Below are 5,705 nucleotides of genomic sequence, written 5' to 3'. Positions count from 1 at the left end.
AGTTCAAATTCTGGGCCCCCAATATGGAGGAAACTCTCTTTATTTATACTTTTTCCAGTCCTTTGTCTCCCAAATTTAGAATGAGTCTTCCGGGCCTTCTGAGAAAGAAGGCCTGTGTGCTGGGAAGGGGCCATGAGACCATATCTCAAGGCCTGACCTGATGTCAGTGCCTTCCTATCTATGTGTTTTAGGAACAGACAGCACAGCATGACCCCTCTGGCCAAAGCACCAGATATGCAGCCTAGCACACAAAGAGCTTATTACTGAATAAGGTCATATTAACAGGTACTTGGTTCCGGGGAAGGGGCCTGTTAGAATGTTAGCATGTCATTTTTGAGCATACAATTCAATCCATAATAATCACTAACATACAGATCTCAGTATACAGAATTCCACCATCCTCTCAAGCAATAGTATACTTAACTTGGAAGAAAAATAGTACCAGGTGGTCCACTCATTATATACAATGTTTATAGAAAATATAAACGATTTTAAAATCTTGGAAATTTTCAAAATTACCTAGGGACCTCTTAATTATACATATATGTGTACATTTCTAGCTTCCAGAAACATACACACACAGACAACAAACATATACACACACATATACTCATGTACACACACACACACACACACACACACGCACGCATTGATTGTTGAAGCTGCCACAGGCTTTCTGAGACAGAATTTCCAGATAGCTATATTTTTAAAAAAATTCCCAGGTGATTATGTTCATCAAAACAAGTTTGAAAACATTTTTCCAACAGGACTTCAACTTAACTAAAGAAGGAGATGGGTGTGTTAAACTTAAGGCAAAAACATATCATCTTCTTTGTGATGTGTTTTTGAAGTAACCTGCTGAACATGACTCAGCAGAAACATGGGCTCACTGACTTCAGGCTGAGCTGAGAGAGGACTGAGGGCTGTCAAATGCAAACATCCTGCATCTTTTGATTTTCTAGCTCCAGTTTTCAACAAATTCCACTGACTATATATTATTTTAGGAAAGTAGTGACAATATTTAAAGGAATAGAAAAATCAGTCTACCTGTATTTCTTCTTAAACCAATTTACAATAAATTTTATTATGAAGATTTTTTGTATGTCATTCTAAAACCCCTCTCTACGCAGAAGAAAATGTTTGGATCCTTACTTTAATAAACTTAACAAGGGCCATTTTTATTTTTTCTTGTCCAATATCCTATATAATAAAAGGATGATATGCAAATTGACTGAATGGTGGAACAACCGGTCACTATAACACATACTGACCACCAGGGGGCATATGCTCAACGCAGGAGCTGTCTCCTGGTGGTCAGTGCACTCCCACATCCCCCGAGGGCTCCTGGACTGCGAGAGGGCACAAGCTGGGCTGAGAAACCCTGCCCCAACCCAAGTGCACAAATCTCATGCGCCGGGCCTCTAGTTTATTACATAAGGAATGTATGAATAAATTTTGTGAAAAGCTCAAACAAGAAAGAAGAGCTCTTGCATTGGCATTCACTGGAATCAAAATAATATGTGTTTTATCTATACTCATGTCATCCGTATCTATACATAATATATATCTACATGTGGAAAATGTGTATAATGTCTTTTATATATAGTTCTGATTGTTGACTTTATCTCTTAAAACATACCTTGGAGATCTTTCTAATTCAATGTATTTAGATTTACTTCATTCATTAGAACCACTTCCTAGTATTTTTTTAACCATTATACTTTGATAGTTGAAACAATTTGCTTCTAATATAATGGTGCAATGAATTTCCATATATGCTTGATTGTATACAAATGCTGTTATTTCTCTATACTATGTACATTAGACATCAATAAAAGTTTTGACTATTTTTAATTTTAGCAGAAATTGAATTTTTATATTTAGTTTACAAATAAACTAACTGCCCTCCTAAGGCATTATGGCGCATTTACCCAACAGTTTACATGATATGAGATAAATTATTTTCCAGATATTCATAAATGCTATACATTATTGGGCTCTTTATGTTGCCAATTTAAAGATTAAAAAGGATATTTTCCCCAAACTTCACCTATAATAGATATTATCAATCTGTTCATTTTTGAGTCATGGATATTAAAACATTTTTGTCATTTCAGTTTCATATTCCATTTTTTTTATTTGATAAACAATCTTTTCATACATTTATTGGCCATTGATTTTTCTACTGTGAGTTGGTTGGTTTCTATCATTTGTATATTTCTCAGGTTTTCTGTCATTTGCATTTTAATTTCTGTTTTCTTTATATATTTTGGATTTTGCCATTGTTTGAATAAGAATTAGAAATACTCCCAATCTGTCCTTTTTCTTCTACTTAGTTTATTGCATATTTATTATCATTAAACTAATCTTTACTAACATTCATCAGTAGTTTTTCTTCTATGTTAACTACAATAATTACAGAAAGAAACACTAATCAAAATTAACTTATGCTTATTGAAAATAAAAATAAAAACTGTTCTAGAAGGAAAAAAAATAATATGACTACTGTAAAACAAAGCAAAACAATATAACCAGTTCTTGGTCTCAACCAAATTAAGGCCCTAGATAGCTTTAGAAGGTTGGTTCTCAACCTTCCTAATGCCACGACCCTTTAATACAGTTCCTCATGTTGTGGTGACCCCCAATTTCATTGTTACAAATTGAACATAATTAAAGCATAGTGATTAATCACAAAAACAACACATAATTATATATGTGTTTTCCGATGGTCTTAGGCGACCCCTATGAAAGGGTCATTCGACCCCCAAAGGGGTTGCGACCCACAGGTTGAGAACCGCTGATTTAGACAAAATGGGATTGAGTCCAAAATGAGTTGAAAGAGAATTTGAACAGGTGTTTGTACACATTTGCCCTCATTTGAAATGGTCAAGAGATAAGACCTTTGATTCTAACTTTGTCTTGTAATTTACATTTATTGGTCTTAGAAATGTCAATACATTGAAACCCCTCAAATTTAAGAGTCCAAACATTGGAAGCAATTAAAGCTTGTATTTTTAAAAGTAGCACTTGTAAATAGGAGCTGTAGTGATGTTTAAATGGTTCTTTTAAGATTTAAAACGTTCTGTATTTAGTCATTAAATAACTGATTTGAATATGCTAAATACATTTTTATTTTAAAACTCTTGTAATCATGTGCATCAATTGGTGGACTTGCACTTATGCAATGAATTGAAAAGGAAAGTATTTGCTAGATAACTGAATTCTGACTTAAAATATACCAGTGAATTTTGGGGGGCTTTGAAAAGAACTCCTACAAATTATATGACAAAATATAGTTTTTATTACATTTAAAATTTTCCATATTGAATAAAAACATGGTCTTGGGCAGGGACAGATCTCTTTTATGAATGCCAGATCTGCCATGTTGGCCTGTTATTTAATCCTATAAGTCCCATTGTCCCTTTTTGTAAAATGGAGTTAATAATAACTTACATCCTAGGGTAATTTTGAGGATTCAATAAAATGATATTTTTAAGCTCTTAGAGCAATGCCTGATGCAAAGTAATCCATGTTAATTGTTACCTGTATATTTATTAATGTATTTTAAAACTTATCTTCTTATTATTGGTGTAAATAGTTTAAAGACAGTTGGCTTTGAAAGCTATTTATATTAATTATAAAATTCTTTTGGATATTGACAAACTTCTTAATGTTTTCTGATGAACCAGAGTGAAGGATTCAGAAAATAACTAACACCATTAAATTAATCTGAATTCTAAGATTGGGTTTATTTTTAATAAGAGATAAATCCATATGATTTCACTTATTTTGTGGGCAGTTTTATCAGCTTTAGTATGAGACAATTTTGCTCTTGTTTTTGTAGGAGTAATTAATTGTAGTAATGAATCCGACTATAACAATATATTAATTGCAAAATCCACATGCAAGTGGCTTTCAACTTTCCTCTAAACCCTTAAACCTCAAAGTAACTAAAACATCCATCTCACAGGGATAGAGTTACTTGAATGATTTCTGCAAGACTGCTCCAACACTGTAAAAAAAGAAAGAAAAAGAAAGAAATTGAACACCAGGATAAAGCCCTTTTCAAGGCTGTATTTGAACTTAATTAGGAAATGAGCAATATAGTTCAAAGCTTATCAAAATTGACGGGTATATATTTTTTATTCTTTCATTCATATATTTGGTGTAATTTTGTTTCTAAGAAGCTAAGCTCTTTCCATGGGGTATACATTAGACATAATGTTGGAGATATTGTGTTAGAAGAATAGAGAAAAATGGTTAAAAATAGATGCCTCTGACTTCCTACTGAAGTAACCCCTGAACAATAACTTAATTTTGGGGATCTCTGCTACCCAAGAAGGAAATAACCTCTTTTCAGTCACTTACCCCTGAGCTGCGCTCTGTCGCCTGTGAGGCAGGGAAGGTAATTTTACTTGTGTGTACACTGCCTTACATCACACTTCCAATTACCCCATTCCTCCCGGGAGGTTTGAAAACTTGAAACATTATAACTAAGAAGAGCATCTTTGAGATCTGTGGAAGGCTGTGGGAACTCTTACCAGTTAAAGGGAGTAGAGGAAGAAGATTGTAGAATATTGTGCCTTGATAAGTGGTCTGAATTGAAAACACAACAATTTGAAGAATCAGAGGAGGATAATATAACAGCAATTGGGATAAAAAGAAATCTGTTGAGAGAGAAAGTGGTCTCTTAAAACTCTTCAGAAAAATGATCAGGAAAGAGAAGTCTGTCTAGATTTAGAAGGAAAGGAGTTTTGAAATGAGATGCGGTTCTTTTCGCTGACTTATATTTATAATTGCTGTAGACAAATACAACTGATAAGGAAAGCTGCAGATTCCGTGAAGGGAAAGGAATGAAATCACAGCCGTTTCAGGGAAATATTTGTTAACTTTTTGTTCCCCTCCTTCTTTCCTGCAGGGTGGTACGCTTCATCTTTGAAAAGTCTGTGTGTGCACCGTGTTTTACAACCTCTTCCTTTATCTGTGATCTTCTGTGTTTTTGCCCTTCATCTGACACTGTCTTTACTTTGAATAGGGAAAATGCAGCAGGAGTTCCTAGAGCTGGAAGGGTAGATAGAATGTTAACAAATAGAGAAGCGCAGCAAGAATTCTTGCTCTTGGAAGAACTAGGACTATTATAATGTTGCCATGGTTTATTTGAGTGAAAATGGGAATTGTAGAAGTCTTATTTAAGAGGCCAGAGAAAATTACAAAATGATCCCCATAGGAGATGCATATCATCATTAATTTTTGAGAATGAGGGGTGTTTAATAATGGAACTATTATGAAGACATGGCTAGGATTAATGGGATCTATCCAGGGTTGACCTAAACAACGTGGAGCTTTGACCGCTTGTAGACTTCAGATGTACCTGAAGGGAATGGTCACGGAGGCTGAGAAAGAAGAGCTGAAGCTCTGATAGATGCATTTCCTCGCCTGACAGAAGCTATGGTCTTTGGCAGAGACTTTGACAAACTCTGATGACCCTTCAGGAAGGGAGAATGAATGGATATTTCCGTCCCCCGGTCTCTTGCCAGGGACACCCAATGATTGAATGAAACTGGAAGCCAGAGAGCCCTGGGATGAAGTCCATGGAGTTTGCTCCACGTGGCACAGAGGATATTGAAGCGTAGCAAGTGGATCTTGAGAGGCCAACAGGAAATATCTAGACATGAAAACCAAATACCTAGAATATACAACCAGGA

This window comes from Myotis davidii, unplaced genomic scaffold (assembly GCF_000327345.1).
Source record: "Myotis davidii unplaced genomic scaffold, ASM32734v1 scaffold570, whole genome shotgun sequence".
Classification (NCBI taxonomy): domain Eukaryota; kingdom Metazoa; phylum Chordata; class Mammalia; order Chiroptera; family Vespertilionidae; genus Myotis; species Myotis davidii.
This window is presented reverse-complemented; position numbering follows the sequence as displayed.